Below are 15,339 nucleotides of genomic sequence, written 5' to 3' on the forward strand. Positions count from 1 at the left end.
GACCCTATGTAGGGGGAACAGTCTCTATTCTGCTCTGTGTCAGTGTGTATCATGATCTCTGAGGACAGGTGTCAATCCATATCTGCCAAGTGACCCTATGTAGGGGGAACAGTCTCTATTCTGCTCTGTGTCAGTGTGTATCAGGGATCCTTAGGATTGGTGTCAATCCATATCTGCCAAGTGACCCTATGTAGGGGGAACAGTCCCTATTCTGCTCTGTGTCAGTGTGTATCAGGGTCTCTGAGGACAGGTGTCAATCCATATGTCAAGGTGTCAATATGTCCGGTGTCAAACCATATCCATTGTGATTTAGGAATGTTAGGTGATTTATGCCCTTTATGGATTAAAACCAGACTCTGCATCAACTGTGTATTTTTCCATTGGAGTTTTGCCATGGAACCCCCTCCGGCATGCCACAGTCCAGGTGTTAGTCCCCTTGAAACAACTTTTCCATCACTAAAATTCGCCTGCCCATTGAAGTCAATGGCGGTTCCCCGGTTCGCCGGTTCGCGTACGTTTGCAGAATTTCGCGTCCGCCGTTCGCGAACCGAAAATTTTGTGTTCGCGACATCACTACTTTTCACAAGAAGCATTGCCTGATGTGAATGATGCCTCGCACAAAAGAGCTCTCAGAAGACCTACGATTAAGAATTGTTGACTTTCATAAAGCTGGAAAAGGTTATAAAAGTATCTCCCTTGCTGTTCATCAGTCCACGGTAAGACAAATTGTCTATAAATGGAGAAAGTTCAGCACTGCTGCTACTCTCCCTAGGAGTGGCCGTCCTGTAAATATGACTGCAAGAGTACAGCACAGACTGCTCAATGAGGTGAATAAGAATCCTAGAGTGTCAGCTAAAGACTTACAAAAGTAACTGGTTTCCTGGCACTGGAGATTTCCTTTAAGGCCATCTGTCTACCAGCTAAAGCTCAACAGAAGATGGGTGTTGCAACAGGACAATGACCCAAAGCATCGAAGTAAATCAACAACAGAATGGCTTAAACAGAAGAAAATACGCCTTCTGAAGTAGCCCAGTCAGAGTCCTGACCTCAACCCGATTGAGATGCTGTGGCATGACCTCAAGAAAGCGATTCACACCAGACATCCCAAGAATATTGCTGAACTGAAACAGTTCTGTAAAGAGGAATGGTCAAGAATTACTCCTTACCATTGTGCACGTCTGATCTGCAACTACAGGAAACGTTTGGTTGAAGTTATTGCTGCCAAAGGAGGTTAAACCAGTTATTAAATCCAAGGGTTCACATACTTTTTCCACCTGCACTGTGAATGTTTACATGGTGTGTTCAATAAAAACATGGCAACATTTCATTGTTAGTTTAAGCAGATTGTGATTGTCTATTGTTGTGACTTAGATGATGATCAGATCACATTTTATGACCAATTTGTGCAGAAATCCATATCATTCCAAAGGGTTCACATACTTTTTCTTGCAACTGTATGTAAAAAATAATACATGTATTTTTTCTGCATTATATAGTTTTTGATATTTTAATATTTAGAAAAAATAATTTTAAATGCTTCTTCAACAATAATAAATGGAGTTTGTAAGCTTTGATTTAATGTTTTTAGATAAGCTTAGATAAGCTTACTAAATTATTCCAACCTGTTAGAAAAACTTTGCATATTATTTAACTACAAAAAGTCTCATATGTTTTCATGGGGACTTCTGTAGAAATATAATTTAAAATGTTTTTTTCAACATATTGGAATCGTTTGAAAATCTATATCCAAAATTATCAAATGGAGGTCTTAGTTGGCAAAATGAGAAGAATGATTCAACGCAAAACAAAAAAGGGAATAAGAGAACTAAAGCAGATCTATGGAAAAGAAGCAAGGAAATTCACACCGATCACTTTAACAGGCCAACACTCAACGTAGGCAAGATAGATGTCCAGAGTTTGGCTTGGAATATATACAAAAGCTTTTAAAATGTTAATATTTTGTTAATACTCCTTTGATTAATGGTGTTTGACCACAACCTGCATGTTATGAAGGCATAGAGTGCTTTTGGGTTAATACACTGCTCAAAAAAACAAAGGGAACACTTAAACAACACAATGTAACTCCAAGTCAATCACACTTCTGTGAAATCAAACTGTCCACTTAGGAAGCAACACTGAGTGACAATCAATTTCACATGCTGTTGTTGCAAATGGCATAGACAACAGGTGGAAATTATAGGCAATAAGCAAGACACCCCCAATAAAGGAGTGGTTCTGTAGGCCACTTCTCAGTTCATATGCTTCCTGGCTGATGTTTTGGTCACTTTTGAATGCTGGCGGTGCTTTCACTCTAGTGGTAGCATGAGACGGAGTCTACAACCCACACAAGTGGCTCAGGTAGTGCAGCTCATCCAGGATGGCACATCAATGCGAGCTGTGGCAAGAAGGTTTGCTGTGTCTGTCAGCGTAGTGTCCAGAGCATGGAGGCGCTACCAGGAGACAGGCCAGTACATCAGGAGAGGGGAGGAGGCCGTAGGAGGGCAACAACCCAGCAGCAGGACTGCTACCTCCGCCTTTGTGCAAGGAGGAACAGGAGGAGCACTGCCAGAGCCCTGCAAAATGACCTCCAGCAGGCCACAAATGTGCATGTGTCTGCTCGGTCAGAAACAGACTCCATGAGGGTGGTATGAGGGCCCGACGTCCACAGATGGGGGTTGTGCTTACAGCCCAACACCGTGCAGGACGTTTGGCATTTGCCAGAGAACACCAAGATTGGCAAATTCGCCACTGGCGCCCTGTGCTCTTCACAGATGAAAGCAGGTTCACACTGTGCACATGTGACAGACAGGCTGGAGACGCCGTGGAGAACGTTCTGCAGCCTGCAACAAGCTCCAGCATGACCTGGTTTGGCAGTGGGTCAGTAATGGTGTGGGGTAGCATTTATTTGGGGGGCCGCACAGCCCTCCATGTGCACACCAGAGGTAGACTGAGTGCCATTAGGTACCGAGATGAGATCCTCAGACCCCTTGTGAGACCATATGCTGGTGCGGTTGGCCCTGGGTCCCTCCTAATGCAAGACAATGATAGACCTCATGTGAGTGTGTCAGCAGTTCCTGCAAGGCAAAGGCATTGATGCTATGGACTGGCCCGCCTGTTCCCCAGACCTGAATCCAATTGAGCACATCTGGGACATCATGTCTCGCTCCATCCACCAATGTCACGTTGCACCACAGACTGTCCAGGAGTTGGCAGATGCTTTAGTCCAGGTCTGGGAGGAGATCCCTCAGGAGACCATCCGCCACCTCATCAGGAGCATGCACAGGCGTTGTAGTGAGGTCATACGGGCACGTGGAGGCCACACACACTACTGAGCCTCATTTTGACTTGTTTTAAGGACATTACATCAAAGTCGGATCAGCCTGTAGTGTGTTTTTCCATTTTCATTTTGAGTGTGACTCCAAATCCAGACCTCCATGGGTTGAAAGATTTGATTTCCATTTTTTTTATTTTTGTGTGATTTTGCTGTCAGCACATTCAACTATGTAAAGAACAAAGTATTTCAGAAGAATATTTAATTCATTCAGCTCTAGGATGTGTTATTTTTGTGTTCCCTTTATTTTTTTTGAGCAGTGTATATTTGCTGCTTAGAACAATGTTAAGATCTGCCTACCATAGATTGTAAAATTGTGTGAGCAGGGCATTCTTCACCCCTTTCTCTGATTGTAAAGTGCTGCAGAACAAGTTGACGTTATATAACTACTAATAATATTAGGCTGAATATGTGATCCTAAAAGTGTGGTACCTCTTTTCAGCTACATATTTGGAAACCTTCATTTCAGCTTACATTGACTATAGGGACATCCTTGCAGTTCTCTCCTGTAGATGCGAAGAAACTTGAGCTACTTCATATCCTTGCTACTTGCCCGCTCAATAAAGTAATTTTGATCACATTACACTATTGCTCAGGGATAAGGATTTGGAACAGGGTTTCTGTTACTTCTATCAGTTACCGAGCACTTATGATAGATCCATACCATTCCATGAACCTAGATTTCTCCAACTGTGTGGCCTGGCTTTTTTTAAATTTGAAAATCTCAACCCATAGGCCAATTTTTACCTTGTACTGGGCAAGATGCAAGACTTTTTTTGGGCCTTTACCAAAACTGTAGACACAGTTTTGATCATATGTTTCATTTTGGAAACCTTTCTGTCAGCCAGTTTACATATATAAAATCTAAATATATAATATGATGATATATTGCTCCATGAATGTTTAAAGGACCACTATAGTGCTAGGAAAACATACTCTTTTTCCTGGCACTATAGTGCCCTGAGGGTGCCCCCACCCTCAGGGTCCCCCTCCCGCCGGGCTCTAGAGGGTGGAAGGGGTTAAATTTACCTCTTTCTCCAGTGCCGCGCGGGGGACTCTCCTCCTCCTCTCCTCCTCCTCGGCAGAATGCGCATGCGCGGCACGCATTCAGCCAGTCCATAGGAAAGCATTCACAATGCTTTCCTATGGACGCTGGCGTCTTCTCACTGTGAAAATCACAGTGAGAAGCGCGGAAGCGCCTCTAGCGGCTGTCAATGAGACAGCCACTAGAGGCTGGATTAACCCTATTATAAACATAGCAGTTTCTCTGAAACTGCTGTTTATAGAAAAAAGGGTTAAACCTAGCTGGACCTGGTACCCAGACCACTTCATTAACCCCTTAAGGACCAAACTTCTGGAATAAAAGGGGATCATGACATGTCACACATGTCATGTGTCCTTAACCCCTTAAGGACACATGACATGTGTGGCATGTCATGATTCCCTTTTATTCCAGAAGTTTGGTCCTTAAGGGGTTAAGGGGTTAAGCTGAAGTTGTCTGGGTGCCTATAGTGGTCCTTTCATAGCGGTTGAATATAAGTGATCTTGTCTGGCATGTTGTAGAATGTTAAACTCTTTTTTTCTAGAGGAAGAGATAGGCCCCTAGTTGCCTTCACACACAAAAATATGCCACAATGGACCCCAGGTGTATTGAATTATATTTCATTATTATTTGCACAAGGTAGTTGTTAGGTCTTTACAGCAAAGTTGTTGGAGGTTATGAAACACCTTCATAATATTACCCTTAGTCGCCAACACTTCAGGGTCTGAAGGAACAAAGCAATTTAGTCTAAAGTCCCTCTTACAGACTACACCAAAACACCAAAGTTTCACTACAATGAAGTCTCAGCAACATGCACCGTGGCTTTGTAACAACACAACAAAAATTAGCTCCGGACCTTAGACTTTCTCTTTTATTTGGGTCTTATGGTACATTCAAAAGAAAATTTAAGGAAAATACTTTAGAGATGTAAAAATGCAGTCACCTGAAAGAACTACAGGACTACGTGCAGGAATTGAGATCTATCATTTCATGTACTACACAGAATTCACCAAAATAGAATAAAAATTTATGGCAGTTTCAATAGCCCGCACTTTAAAAAATTTATTATTGAGATTTTAAAGGTACACTATAGCATATTCTAGCGATTCCTCCCACAACGTCATCTCACTCTCTTCCTGATGTCCATTTAAATGATCTTTATTGAGGAGCATTGGAGACTGATGTACATGTGCGGGGATTGCTGAACGCACATCCACATTCATAGATATACACAATACTACAAACTACTCATGAACATATACACTATAATAACCCACATAAGCACGCCACAAAAAACAATACTACAAAGAAACTAGACCACCCATAAATAACACAAGCAGAATACGCCAACATCGGCATCTCGTTTCTAAAAAAATAGGACTGGTACACCAAGGGACTTCAATATTTTGTTTTGGCACAGTACTATTAAAAGGTTGCCTACCCCTGGTCTAATAAGTACTTGATTTTTATGAGAATTACTATAGGGTCTCCCTACAAAGTAATTTCCTTAATTATTATCGATTGATCTCAGCAACAGCATGCGGGGACCAAAATGACTGCATTGCTCCCCATCCTCTTCTAGTTTTTCCGGCCAGTACAGAGTGGATGGAAGCTGCATCTGGATGTTTAGAGTGACAGTGTTACCTAAAAGGAGCTCTCGCACTACTATATTGTTAGTGTTTTTAATTCATCTTCATAAAGTATTTGTTTAATACAGATTACACTATGTTCTGTCTGTTTTTGCTGTAGGTTTAACAGAAGCTGAATTCACCATTCTGAATATTTCTATATTTCACTACCTCCTAAATGCTTAAGAGTGATTTTTCTACTGATTAGACTGCATGTACCGGTATCTATATGCTTAAACAAAGTACTAGCTTATTTTAGCAACAAGTATGATATTTTGACCACACGTGTATCTATCTTGTGACATTTGACACTCTTTTGCTACATTGTTAAAATCTGTCAAAACCTATTAAATATTTTTTTCCTTTATTTGTTTGTGAAGGGTGCCATGTGTTTAAGGGTTGCAGGGTGTGACTGTGTTAGATGATATATAGTCTATATATTGGGTGGGGGATTGGACAAAAGTATGCATTTTATTTCATTGTTTAAAAAAAACAAAAAACTTTATGTTACTTCTTGTTACCTTTGCTACTGAGGGGGACAATGCAAGCCCTGGTGGTTCAGTGGTTTTGAGTAACTCTATCCTGCAGCTTCTCCTCTCACAAGCTCCTTGGAGCATTGCCATGGTAACCTGCAGAAACTCTCCGAATTGCCTAGATCATGGGAGGAACATTCAGCCTCCCGATCCCCCTCTCCCCTCACTCTCCTGCGGTGAAATGCATGTGGGCCAGTGAGGGAGCTATTTCATCTCCCCACAGGCCCGTGAAGACACAAAGCAAAGCCAGCTCTGCATGGGCCAGCAGAGGAGATCCTTTGAACTCCCCTGTTGGCCTCGGCGACACACCGAGTCTGCTGAAAACTCACTTCAAGCAACCAACCTTCCCCAAACCTCACTAACCCATCTTCTCTCCAACTATACCTTCATTGTAAACTCTTCTAGCAACCTACTTTTACCCCACTCCCCTTAGAATATAACTCACTGGACCTCAAGTGTCACACACTGTGTGATAATATACCCCTGGCAGCCACCATCTGGCACTCCCTCTGAGTATTTAGGCAATGGTGCACCATGGACAGTCTGTGCTCCATCGCAGTTCTGTTACACTACTGTAAATGAATGCCAAGAGCCAAGCCATACTCTGGTCCAACACTTCCCTTATTCCTCCACCTGCCTGTATTGCCCAACTACAGATACCATGAGCCACTAGGCAATTTCCCAATTTTCTGGTAGGCTACTCCAGGCCTGGATGGATCGATAGACAGACAGACAGACAGATAGGCACAAACTCAACAATTAATATAGCTTACAATCTTGTGGTGCACTCAGGCATTGTTTTTGCTAAGGAAACCATACAAAGCTAGACATCTGGTCACAGCTATAAGGGCTGTCATTTTGTTATCTTGTAGAAACAAGTTCCTCTTTCGAAACATGAGCCCGAGAACACAAGGTGAGAGAATTTCGACATACTAAGTTATAAAGAAGAAAAAAAGGATTTCTCACCCACCCCGAAAATGTTTGTGAAGTAGGGTAACTGAAACTTTAGCTAAAAATAAAATGCGCATCCTGCATGAATATGCAATACATTGACAATGATGCAGATGTTTGCATATGATGCTATCCGCAAAACCATACATTACCTAATTGCACACTAGCAGCTTGAAAAAATTATCTTTAATGGTGCCTTAGCAATAGAGTAAACTTAAACGCAAGCAAGAAGTACACTAACCAACTGATCAGGTTCTAAAGTTCAGAGTGAGAATAACCATACACAAAAAAAAACATGTAATTAGGGGCGGAGCCTGCTTGCTAGGGAGAGCGGACGCCATTTCTCAGAGCTCCGATCAATCGCCTGTAATTTCCCCAAAATAAGCGGTAACCGACTTACCTCTCAGCGACGCAACACCCAGCATCTGCCTCCTGGGGTCACCCTGATTAGCCCCATGCCATTTTTTCACATGCCAAAGGTCTCCTGATCGAAACGCAGGCCTGCGGCCTACTATGCACCTCCCGGGGCCGTGCTCAGCGCATTACTCAGCAACTCCCACGGAGTGAGATCTCCCAGTTCGGAGCTCCACGGCCCGACAGGGCAGATTAGCAACGAACCGGCTATGGGACGTCGCCCACAGAAATAGATGGCTGAGGCCACAGCAGACACCAGGGATATTGAATCCATGCTCCAACGGCCGCCCCAAGCTAAAAGGGCAACAGAGGCCCGCCAGGACGCCTTGCCCAGCCAGAGTGAGCTGTCCACCTATACCTCACAGCCCCCAGAACCGGCAACACAGGCCTCTCTAGATCTACCCCGAGAAGGGACTGACCTGGCCACAAAGCTGGACATACAAAACTTCCTCCACGAAATTAAACAAATGCTGACAGCAGACATAGCAGTGGTAAAAACGGAGGTACAGGCTGTGACAGACCGAGTCCGTGTTACTGAAGAGGACATAATGGATTTGCGCAGGGACCTTACAGCTACCCAGGAGCGACTCACACAAGTCCAATCCTCCCACCAGACATTCAACACACAACTCACCTCCATGGAGGACAGGTACCGGAGGAACCATATTAAGATCTGCGGCATACCAGACACGGTCCCTGCAGAGGAGATACCCCAATATGTGAGACGCCTGGTAGCTGCGATACTCCCTCCAAATGTGGCCAGGAAATTCACGCTAGATGGGGCATACCGCCTTCCGAAACCCCAGCGGGCCACGACGGCTATCCCACGAGACGTCATAGTCCGATGTGCCACACTACAGGACAAGGGACAATTTATGAAAGCGGTTAGGGGTAAACCACCATACCCCTTCGAGAACTCCCATCTCTCCTTTTTTCAGGATCTCACCAGAGCCACGCTCCAGTGGCGCAAGTCTCTCACTATAGTGACAAGCCGGCTTAGAGACGCGGGTATGGCCTACAGATGGAGCCTCTCGAAAGCTCTCCTGGTGACCCACGAAGGAACTTTATATAAAATATCATCGACTACAGAAGCTCCAGTTTTTCTCAGCGCTCTAGGACTCCCGCCACTGACGGTCAGCGACACCTAACCACATAAGCCGCAATCTTGGGACTCGGCCACAGTTGTCCGTTTTATCCCACAAAGCACCTCTGACACCCGTCAGGGAACCTGAGAGAAATGCAGATAATCCACGTCTGGGATCCTAATTGTTAATGACTACTTGTTAATGCCTTTCGTTGCTTACTGTTTATCCGCACTGATTGACCGTTTACTTGTTTTTATTACATTACTTGTTTTTATTATTTTATTTTATTTTTTAACGATTGCTCTCAAATACGACAGGCCCTTATTAAGAGCTACAACTTAAGTCCGCTGTACCCACAAAGATTACAGAGAGATCCTCTCACCCCCCACCCCCCCGCCGCCCCCTTGGTCAGGGGCAACACCCGTGCTCCACCGAGCTCAGCCTGACACAACCCTATAACGCATGATCTCCTATCGAGCATCTACCAGAGTAAGCATTACAGCTTACAGGAACCACATGGCATAGGAATGTGTATGTCAATGGCAGATGATGATGTTTTAAGGTAGTGGTATGCCAGACTCCGCCCCCCAGAATTTAACTCCACCCTTTAACAATGTAGCCACCATCTTCTAACCTGTGGCATCTGTCTTCTAAACCACATATACTCAACCTCTAATAGTAGTCCCCATTCAATACAGAGTAACCCATACAGCACTCAGAGCTAGTATTAATATAAAGACATACTATACTCAAACTTAGGTACAATACAGCGATTCCTATACAGTACATAGAACTAAGTACAATACTGACATCCCAGACAATGCAAAGAACCCAGCACAATAAGTAGATGACAACACAATACATGGAGCTGAGCATAATACAGATATACTCATACAACACACAAAGCTGAGCATTATACTGATACAATAAATATATCTTGGCACAACACAAGGATACCTATAAAACACAGAGCTCGGTAGGCTACAGGGATACCCATACAACAGGCAGAGCTAAATAAAATAGAGAGATACACCACACAGAGCTGGCACAATAAGGAGATACCTATAGCTATCCCAGACAGCCAGGGCCACTGTGGTGGATTTCAATCCAGAGATACCTACAATGGACAATGCATCTAACTCACTATTAGGTCTCAGCACACAGTGTGCACAGAGTTAATGCAGCAAGATACTGATAGACTCCTTATTACTGTCGTGGCTGGAGTCAATAAGTAGCTGACATGGTTAAAGTGGCACTGTCACAGTCTGGGAATTCTGCGGAATTTCTTGCCTGGGTGGAAATTTCATTGCATAATAAGACCTAATGCAGACACTGAGTCTATAGGGGGAGAGAAAAGGATAGTATTATAAACTTACATCTGGCAGGAACAAGGAGCAGCTGCTGCTGTGCTCTTCCTGTGTTACTTACAAGATGGCTTCTTGCTTCTCTCTCCTGTGGGCACTGTAACCCCCATCCCCTGGTTCTTTGAGACAGTAATGGCCACCAAATAGATACTCCATATGCACGCCTCCATTCATAAACAGCTGGCTCTGCTGACCAAATAGCAGCTCCATGGGCCCTGAAATTGCTTCTTAAAGGAGACTAGGCATGGCAAAACCTGCAAAACCAAAACCTATCACAGAATAAAAGAGACACAAATTTGTTTCCTTGTTTTTTTTTTTTTTTACACATACTGCTGGTGTAAATTAACCTACCTTTCAACATTACTTTTTTGGCATACCAGGAATCTTACTGTTTCTAAACTATTGAAATATGTTTCTCTCCACATAAAAACTGGTGTCACACTGTCCAACGGGCCCCCTATGGACGGGCCCCCATTGGTTGTTGGGGTATGAAATGAGTCAAGTTGTTAGCCATGATATGTTTAGGGGAGGATTGATGTGTTGAAGAGGTATGTACAATAAAATTGCTGTTTCCTTTCATAGCGTAATTATAACTAAAGCACAATTATTTATTACATGGGAAATAGGCTCTGTTACATTTTAGGCCTCAGTTAGCTTATGATATGGCACATAGTGTCTCCTCACTGTTGATAAGGCATGGTTAAGTACATAAAAACATATGGTGGATCCCATTACAGTAGCTAAATATTAAGGTATCGTAAGTCAAACTCACAACCAATGACCTACAGTGATATTCACAGGTTCACTCCCTAAACAGTATAGAATCGTTAAAATCCCCAACATCACTTGCCTGTGCGAGAGCTAGGGGACATGTATACAAGGTATATAAAGGTTGTTGTTGTTTTTGGATAAGTACAGAGACATTTTAGAAGAGGTGTTGAGTTCTGTTACTTACTTTTTCACTCTTCGCTTTAAGTTTTCCCTAAAACCTTTTTACTTGGACAGTGTGTTAATGATTGTTTGTAAGTGTGATTGGCTGTTTTGGAAGTGTTAGTGAGTGTGTGAGAGTATGACAGTAGTTGAGAGTGTTGGGGATGTCTGTGATATGAAAAGAAGGCACTGGTCAGTTTGCCAAGCAGTAGAGGTGCCAGCATTTTTGTCTTTTTTAGTGTCCACTCTTGTTTAGGTACCCAGACAGACATGTAGGGCAAACGCATCTGACCCTGACCAGTCTTCACCTAATGCTACTCATAGCTGTATTACAATGACTCTCTGCCTTCTATATAATTCCAGCCATCATCAGCTTATTGACAAGGCTGTGGTTTCAAGGAGCGCAAACAGAAACTCTTAAGCAGGAGTTTTTGGCTTCCTTGTAGCTGTAGTGGAGGTAGGAAGCAGCGCCCAAGTAAAAATTCTAGAACGGTTTGACGACTTACAATGGGAGAGGGGAGGGGGGGTAGGCCACTCCTGGAACCATAACCACTATGGTGCAATGTAGTGGTTATGGTGCTTAGAGTGTTCCTTAAGTGTTCTAATTAAATGAATAAAGTATGTTCTACATTTGTATTAAATGCTGGCTCATGCTTATTTGTGACAATAGACCCTAACTTCTGTAGTTCTGAGAATTCAGATTCCAGAAAAAAATCAGTTTCCCCATTATAACATTTTACTCCTTTCTGTTACATCTATTCCTAAATTGAAAATTCTCCTGTGAAATTAGTGTTAGGCTTTATTATACTGTTTAGGTCCCCAAATATTCCACGCACTGCTCACAGCTACATTTCTTCTTGATGGCTTGTCACATGTACTGATGAAGAAATCCTGCCTTAACCATAAACTATCCGCTACCCTTTTTTTTTTACTTAACTGTGCAATCGTTTCATGGTTTTCTGCAAACTGAAACTAGATTGCAAAATCCTAGTCATTCTCAAATTGTTAAATGTTTTTGTTTTTTTTTCTTTCGTTGATCTCAATATTTTCTTGCGCTAAGTGGATAAGGAAAAGAGCAAGCATCTAACGCGTAATTTACCCTGGACACATAGAAGTGGGTGGAGTACTTTGTGTGATCCACATTTGACTGTCATCAAATGTACAGCTTCCTCCGTATAACACTGCTAACATGCAATTCTTTTTGTTAGTTCTTCTTTGTAGGTCACAGAGCATGAACATCCAAGATGTCTATGCAGAATTCATGTACAGGTCAGTTTATTTCACTTTTAGGTAGAGCATGTCCCATTAGTTTTCTAGTTGTGAAAATAAAGTAGATTAAGTGAACCTTTAACTCCTTTACTACCAAAGGATATGCAAAAAAATAAGTAACCAGAATATATATATATATATTTTTGGGGTGGCAGGTTCTGGAAAGTAATGTGTACATTTGTTGTTTTTTTTTTTGTGTCAGTATATATAGCATAGTTTTGTTTTAATTAAAAAAAGGGTTAATCTATTAGGTTAGCAAGCAGAAAACTATATTTAAAATAAATAATAAAAAGATTGGTGTTATGAAATACTTTGACATTTTTAGTAAGCACCTCAAGTTAGCTTCAGTCGCCTGCATAGGACATATTGCCCATACATATCCCATAATCTCTCACGCATTCTATATGCTTTAAAGTGAAACTGCTTATTAATATTGTTTTTGCATATTCGTATATGTAAAAATATGCATTTTTGAGGAATAAAAAAATGAAATGAAATATATATAAATCCACACCTCTGTATCCTGTAGCTGGGTTCAGCCATATTATCTACAATAAAAAACAAATAAAAAAAGTTCCTTGTGCTCTATCCCAAATCCCTATACACATTTAAATAACTGGAAGTTTTTTGGTACCACTCCAATGGCCATTTAAATGTAAACTTACCTGCCACACCAAGGCAAAACCTCTTAGCTAAAAGGCAGAATTTCTAATGTGACATGGATGTATATTTTTCTAAAATCCCTGCATACTTATTAATCCTTAATAGGGAACACTTTGGGTGGGAGGCAGCACTGTAAAATGTCTATGTAATATCAAAGCAAATACAAACATACAAAGTGCAGGGTTTAATTTTGTATGCCTCCATCTTAACTCTCTGTCAATCATTGTTATAGGGTCTGTCTTTTGTGCTTGGCAGTCAGAATAGATAACGTATAGAGAAGAGAAGAAATGGAACATTGTCTCTTTTTCTCCTCTTCAATTTGCGATGTTTGCCATGCTTTGCCCTGGCTGGACTGAATTATGATGCAATTTGCTAGATCTTTAATATAACATTGTACAGCGCTACGGAATTTGATGGCGCTATATAAATAATAAAATAATAATAATATAAAAAAAACTTTAACACATGTAATAGATGATTTTTTTTTTGTAAATCTTTTTATTTAAGTGTTAATATGACATAGAAAATACACAGTAAGTAGGCAGTGTGAAACACGCAGGTTTCTGATATTTGAAGTAACATGTCATGACACGAGATATGCAAATCTCAGCGGGGTTATCAATAAGGAGATACGCAGGTCTCGTGAGAGGTAAACATAATATTCGTGCTATATGGATAAAGTAGGCACTTAAATAGGTGTAATGAGGAGATCTCTCGGAACACCAAGCAAAGGGTACCTATACGGTTTCCCAAGACATAGCTATATGCTAAGGACAAGTGTGGCTAATGTCGGAGGAAGCCGTTTTCAACTAGTTGTGGGGCACGGGAACGATACGTAATTACGGAACTCCAGATTCTTTGGGCAGAGTGCCAGGGCAGAAATAAGAAAGGTGGTCCCTGTGTCTCTATCGAGTCAGGCGCACCAATCTGTAACTGTGGAGTCAGTCAGTCATTTGGACCCATGGATGTCGGGGTTACTATGGGTGCCTTTCATGGTCAGCTACGGGGTCCTCGGGATGTCATCTATTCACTTCAGTGAGTGGATTGGGGCCCGATCGCCCTCTAGAGACAAAATGGTCGGAGATGTTGCCCCTTCTATGGCTTCGCGTTCCTAGGGGCCTTTCCCTCATGTTCGATGACGTAAGTGGTCATGGGCTGTGTCGTCGTCCCTATCGGCAGAGCCTGCGGGTCGCAGGCGTCTCAAGTGTGAGTCACTTGTAGTTGTCATGGGTAGGTTAGGTGTTTGGAGCGAGAGATTATGTTGTAACTGTGGTGTGTGTGTCAGTGTTGTCAAGGGGGAGTGTGAGGTGATGTTAGGTAATGTGCGCCTCATCGTGGGCAGGGAACCAAAATCGTCCATCACCACGGCATTTGTCATGAAGATGCGAGATGGTAAAGTTATTTCGCAATTGCTCTGGTGCAAGCGGTTGTCTGCGCCTCGTAAAGGCCGGGGGCAGAGGCAACAGTGGAATGGAGCCTGTGATTTGGCAAGGCAGTATCTCCCCGGTCCCGGTCTCCAACCCCCGGACCACGAGACCCAGCAGTCGAGCCGCAGCAGAGTTAGAGAGAGATGAGGAGAAATTAAAGGTGGGAGGAAGGGAGGGAGGGGGGTAAGGGAGGTCGGTCTGCGTCAAGGGGTCCCACTACCGTAGTCCTTCCACTGGGGTGGCCGCGGGCACCCCTCGCTAGTCTATAGCGGGTGATGTATGTGAACCATGGAAGCCACATCTCCAGGTGTTTCGTTGTGCGGTCTGTCAGAGAGGCATGGACGTTTTCCGCCCCGTGTATGTCTTCCACCCTGTTGATCCATTCATTCTTCGTCGGTGTGTCACTTGTTTTCCAATGTGCTGGTATGTTAGCTTTGGCGGCGTTCAGCAGATGGCGTAGTATAGACCTCTTGTAAGTTCGGACGGGTTGGGCCGAGATGTGCAACAAGGCAAGCTCAACACTCCACTCCGGGATGTCACCCAGAATGTCAGTAATGGCGTTTTTTTATCATCGTCCAGTATGGGATTATGTCTCTGCACTCCCACCAAATGTGTATCAATGTGCCCCGTTCTGCCTGGCATCTCCAGCACAATGGGGTGATTGATGGGAATATCCTGTGTAGCAGGGTCGGGGTCCTATAC

The sequence above is a fragment of the Pelobates fuscus genome, chromosome 1 (assembly GCF_036172605.1).
Source record: "Pelobates fuscus isolate aPelFus1 chromosome 1, aPelFus1.pri, whole genome shotgun sequence".
Classification (NCBI taxonomy): Eukaryota; Metazoa; Chordata; class Amphibia; order Anura; family Pelobatidae; genus Pelobates; species Pelobates fuscus.